Raw genomic sequence first — 27433 nt, 5'->3', positions numbered from 1 at the left:
GCGGCGGCAGGGAGGCTCGGGAGGGGAGTGGGGAGGCAGGGAGGGGGCGACAACGGGGTGGGGTGGGGCGGCGACAGGCCGGGGAGGGGCGGTGACGGTGCGGGGAGGGTGCGGCGACGACGGCGCGAGGTGGCTCGAGGGAGGAAGAAAGAGGAGAGGAGACAGAGAGAGAGAGAGAGGGCAACGGCGGGGGCGCGGCCGTTAAGTCAATTTTGGAGCTTTGTCGTCCGCCCCACCTTTGCCGTCTGCTAGCGGACGGCAAAGAAAGCTTTGCCGTCTACTAGCGAACGGCAAAGAGGGGGCCCGTTAGGGTTTGACAGCCAGTGGGCCAAACCACCTCTTTGTCATCTGCTAGCTGACGACAAAGCTTCTTTGCCGTCTGCTAGCAGACAACAAAGAGTTGGCTCACGGCAAAGCCAACCTTTGTCATCCGCTGCTTCTTTTCCATCTTCTTTCTGTTGGCTTATGGCAAAGCCTACCTTTGCCGTCCGCTAGTGGACGGAAAAGAGTGGATAGACGACAAATCTGCCGATTCCAGTAGTGAGGTTCATCGGAAAGTTTGACAAGGGGCAAGATAGCTCAAGAGCGGGATTTGCTCCTCCGACGATGGAGGGATATGCTTAGGGCCCTCTTGGTGTGACGGCATCCATCATCGTCTGGCCAGACACAGATGACTAGGTCACATGGATGTCGAAACATGTCAACAAGAAAGAAGAACAAAACCAGCAACGAGAAGACCGGTATAGTGAGCATGAGAATGACTTAAGAGGATATCGATATATCTCACCTTGGTTTTCGTGTAGTACCGCCAAGCAAAGGGAATATCTCATGAAAAACAAACTCGAATATCATTTGTGTATTCATAGGGATCAATATGGATGTCCATGGTTCTGCTATTGGTCACTGAACAAAAGGGGTTTTATGCATGTCTATGTTTTACCGAACCTACAGAGTCACAAGCTTAATGGAAACCGATCTGTTGAGTATTACTGGCGTAAGAGTAATGAGAAAATGTTCAAGAATAGTTTCACAAATATTAGAAATATTCGAGAGAAACCAGAAGCATTTCATGGTTACTGGAAGAGTTTCGGGGTTTACCGGGTAATACTGAGAATTGATATATAGGTAAAATGTTTTCAGATATGTTAAATTGATAATAAAAGGTTATAATATTGATTAGGAGGTTTTTAGAATTAATTTAATATCAACGCGCCAAAGAAAATATAAAAGGGCCAAGTGGTGGGGAGTTATTTGGCCCTAGGGCCCAGTAACAAAGTGAGGCACCCCCTAGCTTGTATCGCAAGCTAGAGGGGCTGATTTGGAGGTGGAGGAGGACTCCTCTAACCCCTAGCGCTGGCACAAGGCGGAGGAGTCCTCCTCCTTCGTTAGGCGCACCTCCCTCTCCCCTCTAACCTATATTATACTAGAGGATTTTGTCCTTGGGGGATACAAGTTTTGGAGCCTCCTTTAATTCACCAGTTCTAGTTCTAAATCGGAGTTGATCTAATTAGAGCTAGATCTAGATCTCTCTAATCCTCATAATAGAGAAGCCTTGTGTTGTTCTTTCTGAAGGAAATATGCCCTAGAGGCAATAATAAAGTTATTATTTATTTCCTCATATCATGATAAATGTTTATTATTCATGCTAGAATTGTATTAACCGAAAACTTAGTACATGTGTGAATACATAGACAAACAGAGTGTCACTAGTATGCCTCTACTTGACTAGCTCATTAATCAAAGATGGTTAAGTTTCCTAACCATAGACATGAGTTGTCATTTGATTAACGGGATCACATCATTAGGAGAATGATGTGATTGACTTGACCCATTCCGTTAGCCTAGCACTTGATGTTTCAGTTTACTGCTATTGCTTTCTTCATGACTTATACATGTTCCTATAACTATGATATTATGCAACTCCCGATTACCGGAGGAACACTTTGTGTGCTACCAAACATCACAATGTAACTGGGTGATTATAAAGGTGTTCTACAGGTGTCTCCGATGGTACTTGTTGAGTTGGCATAGATCAAGATTAGGATTTGTCACTCCGATTGTCGGAGAGGTATCTCTGGGCCCATTCGGTAATGCACATCACTATAAGCCTTGCAAGCATTGTAACTAATGAGTTAGTTGCGGGATGATGTATTACGGAACGAGTAAAGAGACTTGCCGGTAACGAGATTGAACTAGGTATTGACATACCGACGATCGAATCTCGGGCAAGTAACATACCGATGACAAAGGGAACAACGTATGTTATTATGCGGTTTGACCGATAAACATCTTCGTAGAATATGTAGGAGCCAATATAAGCATCCAGGTTCCGCTATTGGTTATTGACTGGAGACATGTCTCGGTCATGTCTAAATAGTTCTCGAACCCGTAGGGTCCGCACGCTTAACGTTCGGTGACGATCGATATTATGATTTTTTTGTGTTTTGATGTACCGAAGGTAGTTCGGAGTCCCGGATATGATCACGGACATGAGGAGGAGTCTCAAAATGGTGGAGACGTAAAGATCGATATATTGGACGACTATATTCGGACACCGGAAGTGTTCCGGGTGGTTTCGGAGAAAACTGGAGTGCCGAAGGGTTACCGGAACCCCCCGGGAGAAATAGTGGGCCTTATGGGCCTTAGTGGAGAGAGAGGGCTGGCCTAGGGCAGTCCGCGTGCTCCTCCCCCTCTGGTCCGAATTGGACTAGGAGAGGGGGGCGGCGCCCCCCCCCCCCTTTCCTTCTCCCTCTCCCCCTTCCTTTCCCCCTCCTAGTAGGAGTAGGAAAGAGGGGAGTCCTACTCCTACTAGAAGGAGGACTCCTCCTCTTGGCGTGCCTACAGGGGCCGGCCGGCCTCCCCCCTGCTCCATTATATACGGGGGCAGGGGCACCTGTAGACACACAAGTTGATCTGCTGATCTCTCCCAGCTATGTGCGGTGCCACCCTCCACCATAATCCACCTCGATCATATCGCAGCAGTGCTTAGGAGAAGCCCTGCGCCGGTAGCATCATCATCACCGTCATCACACCGTCGTGCTGACGAAACTCTCCCATGAAGCTCTGCTGGATCGGAGTTCGTGGGACGTCATCGAGCTGAACGTGTGCTGAACTCGGAGGTGCCGTACATTCGGTACTTGTATCGGTCGGATCGTAAAGACGTACGACTACATCAACCGCGTTGTGCTAACGCTTCCGCTTTTGGTCTACGAGGTTACGTGGACACACTCTCCCGTCTCGTTGTTATGCATCACCATGATTCTGTGTGTGGGTAGGAAACTTTTGAAATTACTACGTTCCCCAAAAGTGGCATCCAAGCCTGGTTTATGCGTAGATGTTATATGCACGAGTAGAACACAAGTGAGTTGTGGACAATACAAGTCATACTGCTTACGAGCATGTCACACTTTGGTTCGACGGTATTGTTGGATGAAGCGGCCTGGACCGACATTACGCGTACGCTTACACAAGACTGGTTCTACCGACGTGCTTTGCACACAGGTGGCTGGCGGGTGTCAGTTTCTCCAACTTTAGTTGAATCGAGTGGGGCTACGCCTGGTCCTTGAGAAGGTTAAAACAACACCAACTTGACAAACTATCATTCTGGTTTTGATGCGTAGGTAAGAACGGTTCTTGCTCAGCCCGTAGCGGCCACGTAAAACTTGCAACAACAAAGTAGAGGACGTCTAACTTGTTTTTGCAGGGCATGTTGTGACGTGATATGGTCAAGACGTAATGCTATATTTTATTGTATGAGATGATCATGTTTTGTAATTGAGTTATCGGCAACTGGCAGGAGCCATATGGTTGTCGCTTTATTGTATGCAATGCAATCGCCCAGTAATGGCTTCACTTTATCACTAAGCGGTAGCGATAGTCGTAGAAGCAATATTTGGCGAGACGACTGTCGGTGTCAAAACCAGCGGTTCTCGGGTAGGGGGTCCCGAACTGTGCGTCTAGGATCGATGGTAACAGGAGACAGGGGACACGGTGTTTACCCAGGTTCGGTCCCTCTCTATGGAGGTAATACCCTACGCCGTGCTTGATTGATATTGATGAATATGAGTGTTACAAGAGTTGATCTACCACGAGATCGTAATGGCTAAACACTAGGAGTCTAACCTATATGACTATGGTAATGAGTATATGTTTTCCGGATTAACCCCTCTAGTTTATATAGACACCGAGGGGATCTAGGGTTTACATAGAGTCGGTTACATAAGAAGGAATCTTCATAGTCGGTCGCCAAGCTTGCCTTCCACGCCAAGGAGAGTCCAATCTGTACATAGGTACAGTCTTCGACCTTCATGTCTTCACAGCCCATCAGTCCAGCCCATGGATAACAGGCCGGACGGCCGAGGACCCCTTAGTCCAGGACTCCCTCAACAACAACGATGCTACGATGGAGATCAAGGTGTCGTGCCGGTGACGATGGTGATCATGACAGTGCTTCGGAGATGGAGATCACAAGCACAAGATGATGATGGCCATATCATATCACATATATTGATTGCATGTGATGTTTATCTTTTATGCATCTTATTTTGCTTAGATCGACGGTAGCATTATAAGATGATTTCTCACTGAATTTCAAGGTACAAGTGTTCTCCCTGAGTATGCACCGTTGCGAAAGTTCATCGTGCCGAGACACCACGTTATGATCAGGTGTGATAAGCTCTACGTTCACATACAACGGGTGCAAGCCAGTTTTGCACATGCAGAATACTCGGGTTAAACTTGATGAGCCTAGCATATGCAGATATGGCCTCGGAACACTGGAGACCGAAAGGTCGAGCGTGAATCATATAAAAGATATGATCAACATAGTGATGTTCACCATTGAAAACTACTCCATCTTACGTGATGATCGGACATGGTTTAGTTGATATGGATCACATGATCACTTAGATGATTAGAGGGATGTCTATCTAAGTGGGAGTTCTTTAATAATTTGATTAACTGAACTTTAATTTATCATGAACTTAGTACCTGATAGTATTTTGCATGTCTATGTTGTTGTAGATATATGGCCCATGTTGTTGTTCCGTTGAATTTTAATGCGTTCCTTAAGAAACCAAAGTTGTTGTTTCTTAAAGTTTGGGGCTGCGACGCTTATGTGAAAAAGCTTCAACCCGATAAGCTCGAACCCAAATCGGGGAAATGTGTCTTCATAGGATACCCAAAATAAACAATTGGGTACACATTCTATCACAGATCCAAAGGCAAGACTTTTGTTGCTAAGAATGGATCCTTTCTAGAGAAGGAGTTTCTCTCGAAAGAAGTGAGTGGGACGAAAGTAGAACTTGATGAGGTAATTGTACCTGCTCCCTTATTGGAAAGTAGTTCATCACAGAAACCGGTTCCTGTGACACCTACACCAATTAGTGAGGAAGCTAATGATGATGATCATGAAACTTCGGATCAAGTTACTACCAAACCTCATAGGTCAACCAGAGTAAGATCCGCACCAGAGTGGTATGGTAATCCTATTCTGGAGGTCATGTTACTAGACCATGACGAACCTATGAACTATGAGGAAGCGATGATGAGCCCAGATTCCGCAAAATGGCTTGAGGCCATTAAATCTGAGATGGGATCCATGTATGAGAACAAAGTGTGGACTTTGGTTGACTTGCCCAATGATCCGCAAGCCATCGAGAATAAATGGATCTTCAAGAAGAAGACAGACGCTGGTGGTAATGTTACTGTCTACAAAGCTCGACTTGTTGCGAAAGGTTTTCGACAAGTTCAAGGAGTTGACTATGATGAGACCTTCTCACCCGTAGCGATGCTTAAGTCTGTCCGAATCATGTTAGCTATTGCCGCATTTTGTGATTATGAAATTTGGCAAATGGATGTAAAGACTGCATTCCTGAATGGATTTCTGGAAGAAGAGTTGTATATGATGCAACCAGAAGGTTTTATCTATCCAAAGGGTGCTAACAAAGTGTGCAAGCTCCAGCGATCCATTTATGGACTGGTGCAAGCCTCTCGGAGTTGGAATAAACGTTTTGATAGTGTGATCAAAGCATATGGTTTTATACAGACTTTTGGAGAAGCATGTATTTACAAGAAAGTGAGTGGGAGCTCTATAGCATTTCTAATATTATATGTGGATGACATATTGTTGATTGGAAATGATATAGAATTTCTGATAGCATAAAAGGATATTTGAATAAGAGTTTTTCAATGAAAGACCTCGGTGAAGCTGCTTACATATTGGGCATCAAGATCTATAGAGATAGATCAAAACGCTTAATTGGACTTTCACAAAGCACATACCTTGACCTAATGTGTGCCTTGCTATGTGTTACAAGGTGTGAAGTTGAGTAAGACTCAATGGCCGACCACTTCAGAAGATAGAAAGAAAATGAAAGATGTTCCCTATGCTTCAGCCATAGGCTCTATCATGTATGCAATGTTGTGTACTAGACCTAATGTGTGCCTTGCTATTAGTTTAGCAGGGAGGTACCAAAGTACTCCAGGAGTGGATCACTGGACAGCGGTCAAGAACATCCTGAAATACCTGAAAAGGACTAAGGATATGTTTCTCGTTTATGGAGGTGACAAAGAGCTCCTTGTAAATGGTTACGTTGACGCAAGCTTTGACACTGATCCGGACGATTCTAAATAGCAAACCAGATACGTGTTTATATTGAATGGTGGAGCTGTCAGTTGGAGCAATTCTAAACAAAGCGTCGTGGCGGGATCTACGTGTGAAGCGGAGTACATTGATGCTTCGGAAGCAGCAAATGAAGGAGTCTGGATGAAGGAGTTCATATCCGATCTAGGTGTCATACCTAGTGCATCAGGTCCAATGAAAATCTTTTGTGACAATACTAGTGCAATTGCCTTGGCAAAGGAATCCAGATTTTACAAGAGAACCAAGCACATCAAGAGATGCTTCAATTCCATCCGTGATCAAGTCCAGGTGGGAGACATAGAGATTTGCAAGATACATATGGATCTGAATGTTGCAGACCCGTTGACTAAGCCTCTCTCATGAGCCAAACATGATCAGCACCAAGGCTCCATGGGTGTTAGAATCATTAGTGTGTTATCTAGATTATTGACTCTAGTGCAAGTGGGAGACTGAAGGAAATATGCCCTAGAGGCAATAATAAAGTTATTATTTATTTCCTCATATCATGATAAATGTTTATTATTCATGCTAGAATTGTATTAACCGAAAACTTAGTACATGTGTGAATACATAGACAAACAGAGTGTCACTAGTATGCCTCTACTTGACTAGCTCATTAATCAAAGATGGTTAGGTTTCCCAACCATAGACATGAGTTGTCATTTGATTAACGGGATCACATCATTAGGAGAATGATGTGATTGGCTTGACCCATTCCGTTAGCTTAGCACTTGATCATTTAGTTTTCTGCTATTGCTTTCTTCATGACTTATACATGTTCCTATAACTATGAGATCATGAAACTCCCGATTACTGAGGAACACTTTGTATGCTACAAATGTCACAACGTAACTGTGTGATTACAAAGGTGCTCTACAGGTGTCTCCGATGGTACTTGTTGAGTTGGCATAGATCAAGTTTAGGATTTGTCACTCCGATTGTCGGAGAGGTATCTCTGGGCCCACTCGGCAATGCACATCACTATAAGCCTTGCAAGCATTGTAACTAATGAGTTAGTTGCAGGATGATGTATTATGGAACGAGTAAAGAGACTTGCCGGTAACGAGATTGAACTAGGTATTGAGATACCGACGATCGAATCTCGGGCAAGTAACATACCGCTGACAAAGGGAACAACGTATGTTGTTATGCGGTTTGACCGATAAAGATCTTCGTAGAATATATAGGAGCCAATATGAGCATCTAGGTTCCGCTATTGGTTATTGACCGGAGACATGTCTCGGTCATGTCTACATAGTTCTCGATCCCGTAGGGTCCGCACGCTTAACGTTCGGTGACGATCGATATTATAAGTTTTTTGTGTTTTGATGTACCGAAGCTAGTTCAGAGTCCCGGATATGATCACGGACATGACGAGGAGACTCGAAATGGTCGAGACGTAAAGATCGATATATTGGACGACTATATTCGGACACCAGAAGTGTTCCGGGTGGTTTCGGAGAAAACCAGAGTGCCGGAGGGTTACCCGACCCCCCCCCCACAGGAGAAATAGTGGGCCTTATGGGCCTTAGTGGAGAGAGAGAGGGCTGGACTAGGGCAGGCCGTGCGCCCCTCCCCCTCTGGTCCGAATTGGACTAGGAGAGGGGGGTGGCGCCCCCCTTTCCTTCTTCCTCTCCCCCTTCCTTTCCCCCTCCTAGTAGGAGTAGGAAAGAGGGGAGTCCTGCTCCCACTAGGAGGAGGACTCCTCCTCCTGCCTACAGGGGCTGGCCAGCCTCCCCCCTTGCTCCTTTATATACGGGGGCAGGGGGCACCTCTAGACACGCAAGTTGATTTGTTGATCTCTCCCAGCCGTGTGCGGTGCCCCCCTCCACCATAATCCGCCTCGATCATATCATAGCGGTACTTAGACGAAGCCCTGTGTCGGTAGCATCATCATCACCGTCATCACACCGTCGTGCTGACGAAACTCTCCCGTGAAGTTCTGCTGGATCGGAGTTCGTGGGACGTCATCGAGCTGAACGTGTGCTGAACTCGGAGGTGTCGTACATTCGGTACTTGGATCGGTCGTATCATGAAGATGTATGACTACATCAACCGCGTTGTGCTAACGCTTCCGCTTTCGGTCTACGAGGGTACGTGGACACACTCTCCCCTCTTGTTGCTATGCATCACCATGATCCTATGTGTGCGTAGGAAACTTTTGAAATTACTACATTCCCCAAAACTTTCTTCTCTTTCTAATTCTCCGGTGACGATTAGCTATGTAAGGCGAAGCGTTGTCGGATCATGAATCATGTACACTTGCAAACAATAGAGAGGTCATTATTTCGCTCTTTGGTTCAAGGGATCATTTGTGGACAGTTCGAGGGACTTCAAGTATGATGTACACCAACTCTTCTTCCACTACAACTCGAAGTTAGTACCGATCTGATCTAAACCTCTATATGCATCTTCACAAAGTTCGAGTACCGTCCTTGTATGATTTTTTTTGTTTTCTACTATGTTTTCCAACAATGCGTCCACATTGCCGGCCTCCGGTGAGATTGTTCGTCTCGCGTCCTATCAGTTGGTCGCAATTGCAGTGATCTCTTCCTTTTGTTCGGACGAGAGGCTGTCCCACAAGGCTTTGTAGCTCGAGGAGGCCATGGAGTGTGTGGTGCGAAGAAGAGATAGAGAACGAAGGAGGGCGAGCAAATGCGGTTGTGTTGTCATCCTGGGGTTTAAATAGCAGGCAGAGGGTAGGCCAGCCGGCGAGGTCCTTAATGTTGGGCGGTAGACAGACGAACGGGTGGCGTCATAGTAGGTTCCTCAGCAATTGTGTACGTTTAATGGAGGAGGTGGACGGACTGGTGCCGTTTGAATCTGGAGAGATGTCGCGTGCACCGGGAAGTGGCGTGACGGTGCTCTCGGCTGCCGCACCGCTTCAATGTCGGCTCTAGTGAGAGATTGTGTTCCATGAATGCAGAGCTGGCGTTCTGAAGCGGCACTGACCAGCATCGGGTGGGAAAGCGTGTGGGCTAGAGAGGATTTTAGATTGGCCATGTTTGCCAGACCCGGACATGGCAGCAGTCCAGATTCCCGCAAAAAATTGTGTACGGACCGTCGAACAGACCAATGCAGACCGTATTGGATGACAAAACACATCTGGAATGTGCGGTACGATGTTTTGAGGATCAGTGTTGGCGATGTCATAAACTTGTTCGAATATTCATCATTTGGATAAAGTGCAAATCTACACCGCAAAAGAAATGGGATAAAGTACATCTCTAAAATGTGTAGAGCATGAGAGCATCTACAACCGGACTTGGCAAATCCGGCCCCTCAAATGCTCGCGGATGCGCCCTGGCGCGTCCGCGGGCACTGACCGGGCACACCTCATATTTGTCATTCTACATTCGCATATCTCATATCCAGTGCCTTACATCCATACTACTCATGCACACATTGATCTATCTTACGTGATCAAATGGCGAACAACAAAATTGAGATGTAAAGGAACAAAAGATCGGCTACAAATGGACATAAACAAACTTCACCACATCCAAAAGATCGAAGTTCGTCCATGGACAAGTTCATAAACTTCTACAACTAAAAATGATAAAAACATTGAGGAGGATGTGGCGGAATCACCACTTCCTCGTCGGCCCTTTGCCCTTCCGGTCACCGGCGTAGCTGTAGGCGTCCGTGGCTGGTGGAGGGTCTTGGTCGTCGGATGACGAGGTGCAGCTGTCGCCGCCGTCGGAGTTGATCGGAGAGGATGATGCACCCCTTCATCCGATAGACCCCCCTGTCCTGCTCCCGCTTAAGCCTTGCCACCCGGGCCTTCTCCACCGCTGCCTCCTTCGCCTAGTGCTCCAACTGCTCAATGGCTAGCCGGAGCGCCTTCGCCTTCTTTTGTCAAAGGCGGCGAGCGTTTGTCTCTGCCATCATGATGGAGTGGCGGTACACCCAAGCGAGGAGACACGCATCCTCGTCGGCGTTCGGCTCCGTCCTGCGGCGGTGACACACGGACTACTCCACCGCCTCCCTCTCCCGTGCATGCTGCCTCTCGCGACGCGTGCCACCGACTCCGGAGTACACGTGCAGGCTAGAGGCGCGGGCACAAGCACCCAGTGCTGGCCACGTGCAGGAGCGACCATCGGGGGAAGGAGACGACGTGGTGTCGGCGCAGACTATGATGACTGGGCATCGCTGCATGCGAGCCGAGAGGGTCCAGCTCCAGCGTCCGTGCTACGCCGGTGCAGGAGGTGCGGCGGCGCTCCAGATCCGGAGTTGTCGTCGGTCTCTGTTGGGAACATAGCATGCAATTTCAAAAAAGAATACTACTATCACACAAGATATATCAAGGAGATGCATAGCAACGAGAGGGGAGAGTGTGTCCATGTACCCTCGTAGACCGAAAGCGGAAGCGTTAGTTTAACGCGGTTGATGTAGTCGGATGTCTTCTCGATTCAACCGATCAAGTACTGAACGTACTACACCTCCAAGTTCTGCACACGTTCAACTCGATGACGTCCCTCAAACTCTTGATCCAGCAAAGTGCCGAGGGAGAGTTTCGTCATCACGACGGCGTGATGATGGTGATGGTGAAGTGATCCGCGCAGGGCTTTGCCTAAGCACTACGACAATATGACTGGAGGAGTGAACGGTGGAGGGGGGCACCGCACATGGCTAAGAACAATTGATGTGTCTTAGAGGTGCCCCCTGCCCCCGTATATAAAGGAGGGAGAGGGGAGGAGGCCAGCCTAGGGGGCATGCCAAGTGGGGGAAACCCACTTGGACTCCTAGTCCTATTCGCCCCCCCCCCTTCCTTCTTTCGAAGGGGGAAAGGGGGAAGGAAAGGGAGAAGGAAAGGGGGGTCACGCCCCCTCCCCTTGTCCAATTTGGACTCCCTGCGGGGGGCGCGCGCCACCCCCTTGTGGGCTGCATTGCCTCTCCCCTATGGCCCATGTGGCCCACTACTTCCCCCGGGGGTTCCGGTAACCCCCCGATACTCCGATAAATACCCGAAACACTCCGGAACCATTCCAATGTCCGAATACTATCATCCAATATATCAGTCTTTACCTCTCGACCATTTCGAGACACCTCGTCATGTTTGTGATCTCATCCGGGACTCTAAACAATTCTCGTTCATTGAAACACATAACTGATAATACAAATCATCACCGAACGTTAAGCGTGCGGACCCTATGGGTTCGAGAACTATGTAGACATGACCGAGACACATCTCTAGTCAATAACCAACAGTAGAACCTGGATGCTCATATTGGTTCCTACATATTCTACGAAGATCTTTATCGGTCAAACCGCAATGACAACATACGTCATTCCCTTTGGCATCGATATGTTACTTGCCCGAGATTCGATCGTCGGTATCTTCATACCTAGTTCAATCTCGTTAGTGGCAAGTCTCTTTACTCATTCTGTAATGCATCATCCCATAACTAACTCATTAGTCACATTGCTTGCAAGGATTATCATGATGTGCATTACCGAGAGGGCCCAGAGATACCTCTCCGATACTCGGAGTGACAAATCCTAATCTCGATCTATGCCAACAGAACAAACACCTTCGGAGATACCTGTAGAGCATCTTTATAATCACCCAGTTATGTTATGATGTTTGATAGCACACGAGGTATTCCTCCGATATACGGGAGTTGCATAATCTCATAGTCAAAGGAATATGTATAAGTCATGAAGAAAGCAATAGCAATAAAACTTAACGATCATTATGCTTAGCTAACGGATGGGTCTTGTCCATCACATCATTCTCCTAATGATGTGATCCCGTTTAACAAATGAAAACACATGTCTATGGTTAGGAAACTTAACCATCTCTGATTAACGAGCTAGTCTAGTAGAGTCTTACTAGGGACACTTTGTTTTCTCTATGTATTCACACATGTATCAAGTTTCCAGTTAATACAATTCTAGCATGAATAATAAACATTTATCATGCTATAAGGAAATATAAATAACAACTTTATTATTGCCTCTAGGGCATATTTCCTTTAGTCTCCCACTTGCACTAGAGTCAATAATCTAGATTACATTGTAATGATTCTAACACCCATGGAGTCTTAGTGTTGATCATGTTTTGCTCGTGGAAGAGGCGTAGTCAACGGGTCTGCAACATTCATATCTGTATGTATTTGCAAATCTCTATGTCTCCCTCCTTGACTTGATCACAGATGGAGTGGAAGCGTCTCTTGATGTGTTTGGTTCTCTTGTGAAATCTGGATTCCTTCGCCAAGGCAATTGCTCTAGTATTGTCACAAAAGATTTTCATTAGACCCGATGCACTAGGTATTACACCTAGATCGGATATGAACTCCTTCATCTAGACTCCTTCATTTGCAGCTTCCGAAGCAGCTATGTACTCCACTTCACACGTAGATCCTGCCATGACGCTTTGCTTGGAACTACACCAACTGACAACCCCACCATTCAATATAAATACGCATCTGGTTTGCGACTTAGAGTCATCTAGATCAGTGTCAAAGCTAGCATCAACGTAACCATTTATGATGAGCTCTTTGTCACCTCCATAAATGAGAAACATATCCTTAGTCCTTTTCAGGTATTTCAGGATGTTCTTGACCGCTGTCCAGTGATCCACTCTTGGATTACTTTGGTACCTCCTGATACGTCTCCAAGGTATCTATAATTTTTGATTTCTCCATGCTATATTATCTACTGTTTTGGACATTATTGGGCTTTATTATCCACTTTTATATTATTTTTGGGACTAACCTATTAACCAGAGGCCCAGCCCAGAATTGCTGTTTTTTGCCTGTTTTAGGGCTTCGAAGAAAATGAATATCAAACGGAGTCCAAACGGAATGAAACCTTCGGGAACGTGATTTTCTCAACGAACAAGACCCAGGAGACTTGGACCCTACATCAAGACACAAAAGAGGAGGCCACGAGGTAGGGGGCGCCTACCGCCCCCCCCTAGGCGCGCCCTCCACCCTCGTGGGCCCCCTGTTGCTCCACCGACGTACTCCTTCCTCCTATATATACCTACGTACCCCCAAACGATCAGATACGGAGCCAAAACCCTAATTCCACCGCCGCAACTTTCTGTATCCACGAGATCCCATCTTGGGTCCTGTTCCGGAGCTCCACCGGAGGGGGCATCGATCACGGAGGGCTTCTACATCATCACCATAGCCACTCTGATGAAGTGTGAGTAGTTCACCTCAGACCTACGGGTCCATAGTTATTAGCTAGATGGCTTCTTCTCTCTTTTTGGATCTCAATACAGTGTTTTCCCCCTCTCTTGTCGAGATCTATTCGATGTAATCTTCTTTTTGCGGTGTGTTTGTTGAGACCGATGAATTGTGGGTTTATGATCAAGTCTATCTATGAACAATATTTGAATCTTCTCTGAATTCTTTTATGTATGATTGTTTATCTTTGCAAGTATCTTCGAATTATCAGTTTGGTTTGGCCTACTAGATTGATCTTTCTTGCAATGGGAGTAGTGCTTAGCTTTGGGTTCAATCTTCCGGTGTCCTTTCCCAGTGACAGTAGGGGCAGCAAGGCACGTATTGTATTGTTGCCATCGAATATAACAAGATGGGGTTTTCATCATATTGCATGAGTTTATCCATCTACATCATGTCATCTTGCTTAAGGCGTTACTCTGTTTTCATTAACTTAATACTCTAGATGCATGCTGGATAGCGGTCGATGAGTGGAGTAGTAGTAGTAGATGCAGGCAGGAGTCGGTCTACTTGTCTCGGACGTGATGCCTATATACATGATCATACCTAGATATTCTCATAACTATGCTCAATTCTGTTAATTGCTCAACAGTAATACGTTCACCCACCGTAGAATACTTATGCTCTTGAGAGAAGCCACTAGTGAAACCTATGGCCCCGGGTCTATCTTCATCATATTAATCTTCCAATACTTAGTTATTTCCTTTGCTTTTTTACTTTGCTTTTATTTTACTTTGCATCTTTATCATAAAAATACCAAAAATATTATCTTATCATATCTATCAGATCTCACTCTCGTAAGTGGCCGTGTAGGGATTGACAACCCCTTATTGTGTTGGTTGCGAGGATTTATTTGTTTTGTGCAGGTACGAGGGACTGGCGCATAGCCTCCTACTGGATTGATACCTTGGTTCTCAAAAACTGAGGGAAATACTTACGCTACTTTGCTGCATCATCCGTTCCTCTTCAGGGAAAACCAACGCAATGCTCAAGAGGTAGCACCTCCCTGCTAAACTTATAGCAAGGCACACATCAGATCTGGTACACAACATTGCATACATGATAGAACCTATGGCTGAGGCATAGGGAATGACTTTCATTTTCTCACTAGCTTCTGTATTGGTCGGGCATTGAGTGTGACTCAACTTCACACCTTCTAACACAGGCAAGAACCCTTTCTTTGACTAATCCATTTTGAACTTCTTCAAAATTTTATCAAGGTATGTGCTTTGTGAAGTCCAATTAAGCAACTTGACCTATCTCTATAGATCTTGATGCCCAATATATATGCAGCTTCACCGAGGTCTTTCATTGAAAAATTCTTATTCAAGTATCCTTTTATGCTATCCAGAAATTCTATATCATTTCCAATCAACAATATCTCATCCACATATAATAATAGAAATGCTACAGAGCTCCCACTCACTTTCTTGTAAATACAGGCTTCTTCGAAAGTCTGTATAAAACCATATGCTTTGATCACACTATCAAAGTGTATGTTCCAACTCCGAGATGCTTACACCAGTCCATAAATAGATTGCTGGAGCTTGCACACTTTGTTAGCACCTCTAGGATAGACAAAACCTTCTGGTTGCATCATATACAACTCTTCTTCAAGAAATCCATTAAGGAATGCAGTTTTGATGTCCATTTGCCAGATTTCATAATCATAAAATTCGGCAATTGCTAACATGATTCGGACAGACTTAAGCATCGCTACGGGTGAGAAGGTCTCATCATAGTCAACTCCTTGAACTTGTCGAAAACCTTTAGTAACAAGTCAAGCTTTGTAGACAGTAACATTACCATTGGCGTCAGTCTTCTTCTTGAAGATCCATTTATTCACTATGGCTTGCCGATCATCAGGCAAGTCAACCAAAGTCCACACTTTGTTCTCATACATGGATCCCACCTCAGATTTCATGGCCTCAAGCCATTTCATGGAATCTGGGCTCATCATCGCTTCCTCATAGTTCATAGGTTCGTCATGGTCTAGTAACATGACTTCCAGAATGGGATTACTGCACCACTTAGGTGCGGAATGTACTCTGGTTAACCTACGAGGTTTGGTAGTAACTTGATCTGAAGTTTCATGATCATCATCATTAGCTTCCTCACTAATTGGTGTAGGCATCACAGGAATAGTTTTCTGTGATGAACTACTTTCCAATTCAAGACAAGGTACAATTACCTCATCAAGTTCTATTTTCCTCCCACTCACTTCTTTCGAGAGAAACTCCTTCTCTAAAAAGGATCCATTCTTAGCAACAAATATCTTGCCTTCGGATCTGGGATAGAAGGTGTACCCAACAGTTTCTCACTGGTGCGCGTCGGTCCTAAACAAACGGTTTTTAACCCCTTTCCGCGATGACATTTGGAACCATCGCCAAGTGAGTGTGGGCGATAGGGGGGTCCTTCCCACATGACCCAGAAACCGTCGGGGATAGGGCCCCTACAGTACTCCTACTCGTTTCTGCTCACATTGTCATCATAGTCGGTATTCTGTGGTGCTACGTTTATGATGCGCGGCCCATCACAAACGGTTCACTATTATAGAACGTGTATGATGCGCGGCCCATCACAAATGGTTCACCTTTAAGAAGATTAGCTAATCGTCGTACGAGTGTCAGACAGGATTGCCAAATGTCAGACTGTCGTAACATCGTCGTACACGACAACTATCACACATGCTATCCTATGGTGCAACGTTTACGATGCATACTTCATCAGAAATAGTTCATGGTTGCGAATCGTGTACGATAAGGCAACTAACACAAACATTTAGTTTGCCCGCACCATTTGTGATATTTTCTGACATCGCACACGGTTTGCAAACGGCAACTGTGTGCATGCTTGCACACGTTTCCTCTCTATGAGCCGTCTCGGATTATGGTGCATATCGCAAACGTTTGTGTTTTACCAACCGTGTGTGCCGTAACAACCTGGAGAGCATAATTTCACCCTAATTTAATTGTTGCTTTTCCAAATTGTACCAGATTTGGATTTGAATTTGAATTTGAATGTATGCTACAGCTTTATTCATATCCATCAGGTTCAAACAACCAATGCATTATTTGATTCATAGGTACATATGTTCAAGAATTACATAAGAACCAAATAAAGAATGATGAACCACAGTTGTATACTTGTAATATTAAAGATGGTAAAGAAAGAGGCGAAATATATTTTGGTTGTTGAACAAGGTGAAGTGGAATGCCTATATTGTGCCCTCCTCCATGCAGAAGGCACGCACGACTCTAGTCCAACCCCTTGTGATGGCCGATCGCCCATCCTTCACGGTCTTCATGAAAACATCTATATAATCATCGTGTTTTGGTAGAAATACTTTAACCTTTGCATGACCACCAATCATGTAGTTTGAGAGGTAATCTTGAGTAAACCGCTTTGGCAACCACTTCAAAGGAAAAAGATTTAGACATTGTCATCTAACACAACTCATTATGGGTAGTAAAAAGAAGGCTGCAGAGTTCTTACTTACCATCCTACAGTTCAATGTTGTCTTGGATAAAGTGTAAACAAATAGTTTAATTGCCATCTTTGGACCCATTTTACTAACAATCTTTACCAACTTCCTCACTTGATGTTGGTTCATCAATATCTCATTGCCCCATACGCAGAAAGGTTCGAAGCGCGGATCTTTACCAATGACATATGTACCTAAAGCACCAAGTTAATATTAGAAGCTAAACAGCAATTGCACAATGATGTAGCACAACACTCTTTTATAATATGTCTATATACATCTGTATGTGGTAGTCCATTTGAAATCTCTAAAAACACAAATATTTAGGAACGGAGGGAGTATCTTATAACATCCAATATACTCACATATTAGATGAATTAACATCTTATATTATGGGCCGGAAGGAGTTTAGTGCATTCTTACAAATTATTGGTTGATTAAGTGCTGTTGTATCCAGGGGTTACAGTTAGTTTGAGCTAGTTCGGGCTCAAATAGCCCTAAAGTATATCTAAACATGAGGGCTAGTTTGAGCTAGTTGCATCTATAACCCACCCAAAAAAACTATCGAACCCAAGAGGTGCTAATTGGAGCTAGTTCTCCTAGTGTATTTATTGTCAATCTAACCCTGCCATCCAAACAACTCTTTGGATGGAGTTAGTTCAGGGTTAGTAATGAGCTAGAAACTAACTCTAACATCTAGCTAAGTTGAGTATCCAAACAGGGTTGTGTTGTTGTTGTTGTTGCTGCTGCTCTTCTACGTATATCTAGACATCATTAGAACATTAATGTAACACTCTTACTTGTTGCTATGTAGCCTAGGATTGTATAATTAGAAATTAAGTACAGTGCATGTTGCTATGTAGCCTCAGATATATTACATATGGCCCTAGTTAACCTAACGATAAATGGGTTGTAGATATATTCAGTTTAAAGTCTGATTCACCGATTAGTCCCTTATCAGTGATACGTCTCCAACGTATCTATAATTTTTGATTGCTCCATGCTATATTATCTACTGTTTTGGATGTTTATGGGCTTTATTATACACTTTATATCATTTTTGGGACTAACCTATTAACCCAGAGCCCAGTGCCATTTTTTGTTTTTTCCATGTTTTAGAGTATCGTAGAAAAGGAAAATCAAACGGAGTCCAATTGACCTGAAACTTCACGGAACTTATTTTTGGAAGGAAAGCAACCCGGGAGACTTGGAGTCCATGTCAAGGAAGCTTCGAGGAGGCCACGAGGTAGGGGGCGCGCCCACCTCCTCTAGGCGCGCCCTCCACACTCGTGGGCCCCTCGTGGCCCCCCTGACATACTTCTTCCGCCTATATATCTCCATATACCCTAAAAACATCGGAGAGCACAATAGATCGGGAGTTCCGCCGCCAGAAGCCTCTGTAGCCACCAAAAGCCAATCTAGACCCGTTCCGACACCCAGCCGGAGGGGGCAATTCCTCTCCGGTGGACATCTTCATCATCCCGGTGCTCTCCATGACGAGGAGGGAGTAGTTCTCCCTCGGGACTGAGGGTATGTACCAGTAGCTATGTGTTTGATCTCTCTCTCTCTCTCGTGTTCTTGATTTGGCACAATCTTGATGTATCGCGAGCTTTGCTATTATAGTTGGATCTTATGTTTCTTCTCCCCCTCTACTCTCTTGTAATGGATTGAGTTTCCCCTTCGAAGTTATCTTATCGGATTGAGTCTTTAAACATTTGAGAACACTTGATGTATGTCTTGCCGTGCATATCTGTGGTGACAATGGGATATCACGTGATTCACTTGATGTATGTTTTGGTGATCAACTTGCGGGTTCCGCCCATGAACCTATGCATAGGGGTTGGCACACGTTTTCATCGTGATTCTCCGGTAGAAACTTTGGGGCACTCTTTGAGGTTCTATGTGTTGGTTGAATAGATGAATCTGAGATTGTGTGATGCATATCGTATAATCATACCCCACGGATACTTGAGGTGACATTGGAGTATCTAGGTGACATTAGGGTTTTGGTTGATTTGTGTCTTAAGGTGTTATTCTAGTACGAACTCTAGGGTTGTTTGTGACACTTATAGGAATATCCCAACGGATTGATTGGAAAGAATAACTTTGAGGTGGTTTCGTACCCTACCATAATCTCTTCGTTCGTTCTCTGCTATTAGTGACTTTGGAGTGACTCTTTGTTGCATGTTGAGGGATAGTTATGTGATCCAATTATGTTAGTATTGTTGAGGGAACTTGCACTAGCGAAAGTATGAACCCTAGGCCTTGTTTCAACGCACTGCAATACCGTTTGTGCTCACTTTTATCATTAGCTACCTTGCTGTTTTTATATTTTCAGATTACAAAAACCTTTATCTACCATCCATATACCACCTGTATTACCATCTCTTTGCTGAACTAGTGCACCTATACAATTTACCATTGTATCGGGTGTGTTGGGGACACAAGAGACTCTTTGTTATTTGGTTGTAGGGTTGCTTGAGAGAGACCATCTTCATCCTACGCCTCCTACGGATTGATAAACCTTAGGTCATCCACTTGAGGGAAATTTGCTACTGTCCTACAAACCTCTGCACTTGGAGGCCCAACAACGTCTACAAGAAGAAGGTTGTGTAGTAGACATCAAGCTCTTTTCTGGCGCCGTTGCCGAGGAGGTGAGTGCTTGAAGGTATATATTTAGATTTTGCAACCGAGTCTTTTAGTTTCTTGTTTTATCAATAGTTTAGTTTATAAAATAAAATTAAAAATGGAATTGAGTTTGTCTCATACGCTTCATCTTTTTAATATCTTTCGTGAGTATGATGGAAAGGATAATTGTGCTCAAGTGCTAGAAGAAGAAATATATAAAATGTTTGGCACTAAATATTTGAATGATGAGCATGATTTCAATGTTGTTAGTACGAATTCTTTGAATATCCATGATGCCAATGATATGCAAAGCCACAAGCTTGGGGAAGCTATGTTTGATGAAGATATTTTTTGTCCCCCAAGTTTTGATGAGCAAATTTATTATGATGAAAGCATGCCTCCTATCTATGATGATTATTGTGATGACATGTATGCTTTAAAGAATAATGATAACCATGAAACTTTTCATCTTGATCTTAATTTTCAATCACATGATAGTTATTTTGTTGAGTTTGCTCCCACTATTATTCATGAGAAGAATTTTGCTTCTGTGGAGAGTAGTAAATTTTCTATGCTTGTAGATCACGAAAAGAATGCTTTAGGTGTTGGTTATATTTTTCAATTCATTCATGATGCTAATGAAAATTATTATGAGGGAGGAACATATGCTTGTAGGAATTGCAATAATATCAAGTTTCCTCTCTATGTGCTTAAAGTTTTGAAGTCATGCTTGTTTTACCTTCCTATGCAAGTTGATTCTTGTTCCCACAAGTTGTTTTCTCACAAAATCCCTATGCATAGGAAGTGGGTTAGGCATAAATGTGCTAGTCATATTCTTCATGATGCCCTCTTTATGTTTCAATTCTTATCTTTTATGTGAGCATCATTGAAATCATCATGCCTAGCTAGGGGCGTTAAACGATAGCGCTTGTTGGGAGGCACCCCAACTTTATTTTTATTCCTTGCTTTTTGCTTCTGTTTAGTAATAAATAATTCATCTAGCCTCTGTTTAGATGTGGTTTTATGCTTTTAATTAGTGTTTGTGCCAAGTAGAACCTTTGGGAAGACTTGGGGAAAGTCTTGTTGATCATGCTGTAAAAAACAGAAACTTTAGCACTCACGAGAATTGCTGCCATTTTTATTTGGAGAGCGCTATTTTGTTAATTATTTTTTAATATGATTAATAGATAAATTACTCAGGTCCAGAAATTTATTTGAGAATTTTATGAGTTCCAGAAGTATACGTTTGATCCAGATTACTACAGGCTGTTCTGTTTTTGACAAATTCTGTTTTTCATGTGTTGTTTACTTATTTTGATGAATCTATGGCTAGTAAAATAGTTTATAAACCATAGAGAAGTTGGAATACAGTAGGTTTAACACCAATATAAATAAAGAATGAGTTCATTACAGTACCTAAAAGTGGTGATTTATTTTCTTATACTAACGGAGCTTACGAGTTTTCTGTTAAGTTTTGTGTTGTGAAGTTTTCAAGTTTTGGGTAAGGATTCGATGGACTATGGAATAAGGAGTGGAAAGAGACTAAGCTTGGGGATGCCCGAGGCACCCCAAGGTAATATTCAAGGATAGCCAAGAGCCTAAGCTTGGGGGTGCCCCGGAAGGCATCCCCTCTTTCGTCTTCGTTCATCGGTAACTTTACTTGGAGCTATATTTTTATTTACCACATGATATGTGTTTTGCTTGGAGCGTAAATTTATTTTGTTAGGATTTGATTGCTGTTATTTATAACAATTGCATCTTTTATTTCAATAAAAGTGGCATTGATAGCCTTTACTATGCCTATTATAGAAGTCCACATGTTGCTGTTTGAAAACAGAAAGTTTACGGCTGTTGCAATAATTCCCTCGAAAAGTCAGAATGTGATAAAATGTTGAAACATTTTGCATATTAAGATCTGATAAATTTACTACAGTGGGAATTTTCTTTCATAATTTTTGGAGCTAGGGAAGTATGGATGTTACTGCATTCTTTACAGACTGTCCTGTTTAGGCAGATTGCTGTTATGTTTGCATTGTTTACATATGTTTGCTTCTTTAATGATCCTATTTGAGGATAGGAATATTAAATATGCAGAGGCATTTAGTATGCAATGTTGAATAATAATTTTAGTGATTTGCTACAGTAGAGTATGATAAGGTTTTTGCAATGTGTTATACTAACTTATCTCATGAGTCCTTGTTGAGTTTTGTGTGGATGAAGCTTTTGAGATTTAGGGAGACCGTGATATGAGAGGAATGAAGGAGACACAAAAGCTCAAGCTTGGGGATGCCCAAGGCATCCCAAGATAATATTTCAAGAAGTATCAAGTGTCTAAGCTTGGGGATGCCCCGGTTGGCATCCCACCTTTCTTCTTCAACAACTATCGGTTAGTATCAGTTGATCCTAAGTTTTTGCTTCTTCACATGATGTTTGCTATTCTTAGATGTCATTTTATTTAGTTTTGCTTGCTGTTTGAATAAAATACCAAGATCTGAAATTATTAAATGTTAGAGAGTCTTCACATAGGAGCATAATTATTTGACTACTCATTGATCTTCACTTATATCTTTCGGAGTAGTTTGTCGTTGCTCTATAGCTTCACTTATATCCTTTTAGAGCACGGTGGTGGTTTTATTTTGTAGAAATAGATGAACTCTCATATTTCACTTATATTATTTTGAGAGTCTTAAATAGCATGGTAATTTGCTTAAAATCCTAATATGCTAGGTATCCAAGATTAGTAAAATTTTCTTATGAGTGTTTTGAATACTAAGAGAAGTTTGATGCTTGATGATTGTTTTGAGATATGGAGGTAATAATATCAAAGTCGTGCTAGTTGAGTAGTTGTGAAATTGAGAAATGCTTAAGTTGAAGTTTGCAAGTCCCGTAGCATGCACGTATGGTAAACATTCTGTAACAAATTTGAAACATGAGGTGTTATTTGATTGTCTTCCTTATGAGTGGCGATCGAGGACGAGCGATGGTCTTTTCCTACCAATCTATCCCCCTAGGAGCATGCGCGTAGTGCCGAGGTTTTTGATGACTTGTAGATTTTTGCAATAAGTATGTGAGTTCTTTATGACTAATGTTGAGTCCATGGATTATACGCACTCTCACCCTTCCATCCTTGCTAGCCTCTTCGGTACCGTGCATTGCCCTTTCTCACATTGAGAGTTGGTGCAAACTTCGCCGGTGCATCCAAACCCCGTGATATGATACGCTCTTTCACACATAAACCTCCTTATATCTTAATCAAAACAGCCACCATACCTACCTATTATGGCATTTCCATAGCCATTCTGAGATATATTGCCATACAACTTTCCACCATTTCGTTTATCATGACACATTCATCATTGTCATATTGCTTAGCATGATCATGTAGTTGACATAGTATTTGTGGCAAATCCACCATTCATAATTCTTTCATACATGTCACTCTTGGTTCATTGCATATCCCGGTACACCGCTGGAGGCATTCATATAGAGTCATCTTTGTTCTAGTATCGAGTTGTAATCATTGAGTTGTAAATAAATAGAAGTGTGATGATCATCATTTTCTAGAGCATTGTCCCAAGTGAGGAATAAAAAAGAGAAAGGCCATAAAAAAGAGAAGGCCCTAAAAAGGAAAAAAAGAAGAGAAAGGCCATAAAAAAGAGAAGGCCCAAAAAATGAGAGAAAAAGAGAGAAGGGACAATGCTACTATCCTTTGCCACACTTGTGCTTCAAAGTAGCACCATAACCTTCATGATAGAGAGTCTCTTGTTTTGTCACTTTCATATACTAGTGGGAATTTTTCATTATAGAACTTGGCTTGTATATTCCAACAATGGGCTTCCTCAAGTGCCCTAGGTCTTCGTGAGCAAGCAAGTTGGATGCACACCCACTTAGTTTCTTTTGTTGAGCTTTCATACATTTATAGCTCTAGTGCATCCGTTGCATGGCAATCCCTACTCCTTGCATTAACATCAATCGATGGGCATCTCCATAGCCCATTGATTAGCCTTGTTGATGTGAGACCTTCTCCTTTTTTGTCTTCTCCACATAACCCCCATCATCATATTCTATTCCACCCATAGTGTTATGACCTGGCTCGCGCTCATATATTGTGTGAAAGTTTATAGGTTTGAGATTACTAAAGTATGAAACAATTGCTTGGCTTGTCATCGGGGTTGTGCATGACGAGAGCATTCTTGTGTGACGAAAATGGAGCATGACTAAACTATATGATTTTGTAGGATGAACTTTCTTTGGCCATGTTATTTTGAGAAGACATAATTGCTTAGCTAGCATGCTTGAAGTATTATTATTTTTATGTCAATATGAAATTTTATCTTGAATCTTTCGGATCTGAATATTCATGCCACAATTAAGAAGAATTACATTGAAATTATGCCAAGTAGCACTCCGCATCAAAAATTCTGTTTTTATCATTTACCTACTCGAGGACGAGCAGGAATTAAGCTTGGGGATGCTGATACGTCTCCAACGTATCTATAATTTTTTATTGCTCCATGCTATATTATCTACTGTTTTGGATGTTTATGGGCTTTATTATACACTTTTATATTAATTTTGGGACTAACCTATTAACCCAGAGCCCAGTGCCAGTTTCTGTTTTTTCCTTGTTTTAGAGTATCGCAGAAAAGGAAAATCAAACGGAGTCCAATTGACCTGAAACTTCATGGAACTTATTTTTGGAAGGAAAGCAACCCGGGAGACTTGGAGTCCACGTCAAGGAAGCTTCGAGGAGGCCACGAGGTAGGGGGGCGCGCCCACCCCCTCTGGGCGCGCCCTCCACCCTCGTGGGCCCCTCGTGCCCCCACTGATGTACTTCTTCCGCCTATATATCGACATATACCCTAAAAACATCGGAGAGCACAATAGATCGGGAGTTCCGCCGCCAGAAGCCTCCGTAGCCACCGAAAGCCAATCTTGACCCATTCCGACACCCAGCCGGAGGGGGCAATTCCTCTCCGGTGGACATCTTCATCATCCCGGTGCTCTCCATGATGAGGAGGGAGTAGTTCTCCCTCGGGGCTGAGGGTATGTACCAGTAGCTATGTGTTTGATCTCTCTCTCTCTCTCTCGTGTTCTTGATTTGGCACAATCTTGATGTATCGCGAGCTTTGCTATTATAGTTGGATCTTATGTTTCTTCTCCCCCTCTACTCTCTTGTAATGGATTGAGTTTCCCCTTCGAAGTTATCTTATCGGATTGAGTCTTTAAACATTTGAGAACACTTGATGTATGTCTTGCCGTGCATATCTGTGGTGACAATGGGATATCACGTGATTCACTTGATGTATGTTTTGGTGATCAACTTGCGGGTTCTGCCCATGAACCTATGCATAGGGGTTGGCACACGTTTTTGTCGTGATTCTCCGGTAGAAACTTTGGGGCACTCTTTGAGGTTCTATGTGTTGGTTGAATAGATGAATCTGAGATTGTGTGATGCATATCGTATAATCATACCCCATGGATACTTGAGGTGACATTGGAGTATCTAGGTGACATTAGGGTTTTGGTTGATTTGTGTCTTAAGGTGTTATTCTAGTACGAACTCTAGGGTTGTTTGTGACACTTATAGGAATATCCCAATGGATTGATTGGAAAGAATAACTTTGAGGTGGTTTCGTACCCTACCATAATCTCTTCGTTCGTTCTCTGCTATTAGTGACTTTGGAGTGACTCTTTGTTGCATGTTGAGGGATAGTTATGTGATCCAATTATGTTAGTATTGTTGAAGGAACTTGCACTAGCGAAAGTATGAACCCTAGGCCTTGTTTCAACGCATTGCAATACCGTTTGTGCTCACTTTTATCATTAGCTACCTTGCTGTTTTTATATTTTCAGATTAGAAAAACCTTTATCTACCATCCATATACCACCTGTATTACCATCTCTTTGCTGAACTAGTGCACCTATACAATTTACCATTGTATCGGGTGTGTTGGGGACACAAGAGCCTCTTTGTTATTTGGTTGCAGGGTTGCTTGAGAGAGACCATCTTCATCCTACGCCTCCTACGGATTGATAAACCTTAGGTCATCCACTTGAGGGAAATTTGCTACTGTCCTACAAACCTCTGCACTTGGAGGCCCAACAACGTCTACAAGAAGAAGGTTGTGTAGTAGACATCAATCAGGCGTCGGCCTATATGGTACCAGCTACTGATATCCTGAATAGTGAGCAGATATAAGCCATGGGATGAAACTAACCTCGATGGAAAACAGCAGTCGTTCCCAAAATTGTCCTGTGTAGGTACATTGAGAAGCATGTTAAGCACAACAGTTCATACTTGCACATATAGAACATCATGTTGTGAATAACTGGAATAAACAAGGCATACTACGAACAACCAAAGATAGCATTTGAAACTGGACATATGCTAACTACAAACAATCGAACAATCAAAAAACTTTAAAAGAGGCACATGCTAGCTATAACAGGCTTAACAGCAAGCAAATATATGCATTCCTATTGGTATGTTTAAAACTGGATTGATGAAATGTACTACAAAGTAAATAATTGCACATATAGAGCATCACATTGTGAACAACTGAAATAAACAAGGCATACTGCAAACAACCAGATATAGCAATTAAAACTAGACATATTCTCACTACACTACAAAAGGGACTCGACAAAACAAATCATGGGTTTCCCCCTGTGAAGAGGCACGGCAAAACAAATCATGGGTTTCCTCACTTGTCACAGATGGGCTCGTTCCCGTGGGAAGAGCACGGACCCTGGATGCGCTCCATGTTGTCGCAGATGGGCTCCTTCCCCTTGGAAGAGCACGGCTGTAGGGTGCCCTCCCTGATGTCGCAGACGTGCGCTTTCCCCTTGGAAGAGCAGATGGGCTCTTTCCCCTTGGAAGAGCCGGAGAGGGTGCCCTCCTCGTGGTCGCCGTCGATGAGGTCTGACTTGGAAGCTGTGGATCCCAAGCCAACGTCGCAGGACGTGTCCTTCAGAAATGACAAAAGGGGCTCGATGGCGATGTAGAATGGCAAATTGTTGACAGCGAGCGAGAGGAGATCAGCGGCAGGGCCATGGATGAGATCAACGGTGGTTGAACCCGAGGGGTTGGGGGTGGGCCACCTCACAAGTGACATAGCATGCCTTAGGCCATCGCTGTCGATGACCTCGATGTCGTAGCCGGCGGATGAGACATGTCCGCATACTCTAGCCCGCTGCTTGAGTGCCTGCCGCCAGTAATGGTCATCATCTTCCTCGGCGACATCGGGCGAAGAGACCTCTATACACCTCTTTTGGGCCAGTTGCTCCTCGAGCTCCATGGGAAGCGTAGCCGGGCTTAGGCTGCGACGATCTAGAGTGGGGGATGGGGATGGGGATCTGTGGAAAGGGGCGTTTGGCAAGCGTCATCTAAGAAACTCAGGGCGGCCTGGGTATGGAGATCGGTGGGTAAACTGCACGGGCAAACCGGCAGATGTTGACAATGGAGGCCTTGCGGCAGTG

Source organism: Triticum dicoccoides, chromosome 6A, assembly GCF_002162155.2.
Source record: "Triticum dicoccoides isolate Atlit2015 ecotype Zavitan chromosome 6A, WEW_v2.0, whole genome shotgun sequence".
In the NCBI taxonomy this organism is placed as follows: Eukaryota; Viridiplantae; Streptophyta; class Magnoliopsida; order Poales; family Poaceae; genus Triticum; species Triticum dicoccoides.
Note: the sequence above shows the minus strand (reverse complement) of the source record.